A 1,290-nucleotide genomic window follows, 5' to 3' on the forward strand; every position below is an offset into this window, starting at 1 on the left:
ACCAGCTTTAAGTACATCGAGCAAAAATCCAGAGTTAGTTAAACAAAGCGCGCTTAGCCCTCCCACCAAGTGAAAATGAAAGTTGAAACTTACGGTGTAGTTCAACAACAAGGAAATGCAGGGCTTTTTTTAAGGGTTGCCAGGTGTTGCTCAAATGTTCTGCAAAGGTTTCACGCCACATGACAAAAGGTCTGAATGACGTTAATTAACAGCTAGATTTAAATTGAAATCACTCCTGTCCTTTTGGTTTTTAGCAATAATAGCAAGTAGCAAAACATTGTCCCTGGCTACGTTTTAATCTGAAACTTTATCTATGATACCTTTATGGAAACAAACAATTAAAAATAAACACAAAAATAATTTATGGGTCTTTTAGAACCTAAACCCAATGCACAGTAAGCAACAAAACATTTTATTTGGAATCACTGGCATAAACAAATAGCTTCATGCAATTAACATGCAGAAAAATGCTATATAATGCTATATACAACTTTAAGAATGACCCATTAAGTTCAGGTTTTTGTTTATATTTATTTTCTGTAATACAGTTTTGGTTTTGGAGAAAAATCTTGTTCCATAATTTCTGAGTCAGACACAAAAATTCTTCATGGAGAACATTTCTGAAAATCAACACGATGAGACATTTCATTACCATCATCATCATCCTCATCACCATCCCCACTCCTGATTTAGCTTTTTATGGCTTCCTTTTTTGAGCAACTTTGACTGTTATCATTGTTTGCCTTCTGATCACTTTGAATATTTTCTCCCATCAGTTTGTTTTGACTAACTGCTTCATCATCTTTTTGTTGACCATTTAAAAAAAAATGCTACCTATGCCTTCAGGAGGAGGACAGAGATCCATTTATTTACTCCCTAAATGCTCTTATTTGTTTTCTCCCTTTCCTTCTCAACTTTCTTTGACGTTTTCTTTTGCAGAATCTCCTTTGGGCCCCAGACAATGTCTTCTTGTGGTTTAAAATGCTCATAAGCATATTTAACCAGCTCCTTCCTCTTTGATTTGTCCAACACTGCAAATATAAAGTAATCTTGTACACTTTGTTTCACATGTCTAAGTTCTCCGTTTACAAGAGTCTCATGGAGGAAGAACTTGACCAGCAGGGCCTGATAGTGCTCCAATCCTAGAGTCCCTATACTTCAGGATGCATGTGATGCGCAGGTTGTTGTCTGTATATCTGCAAAAATCGAAGAACAGGACTTTTATTACTGGAAATTCTGCTTTTTCAAACCAGGCATTTAAAATGCATCACGTTTGACCAATTTTCTGAT

General features: G+C 35.8%; 1 pseudogene; it reads right to left on the reverse strand.

Annotated features, from left to right (window-relative positions):
• The window catches only part of LOC100331260 (opioid growth factor receptor-like), a 5,600-nt pseudogene extending 5,476 nt beyond the window's left edge, over positions 1-124 (reverse strand).
• Positions 125-1,290: the final 1,166 nt, after the last annotated feature.

This window comes from Danio rerio, chromosome 11, assembly GCF_049306965.1.
Source record: "Danio rerio strain Tuebingen ecotype United States chromosome 11, GRCz12tu, whole genome shotgun sequence".
Taxonomy (NCBI): domain Eukaryota; kingdom Metazoa; phylum Chordata; class Actinopteri; order Cypriniformes; family Danionidae; genus Danio; species Danio rerio.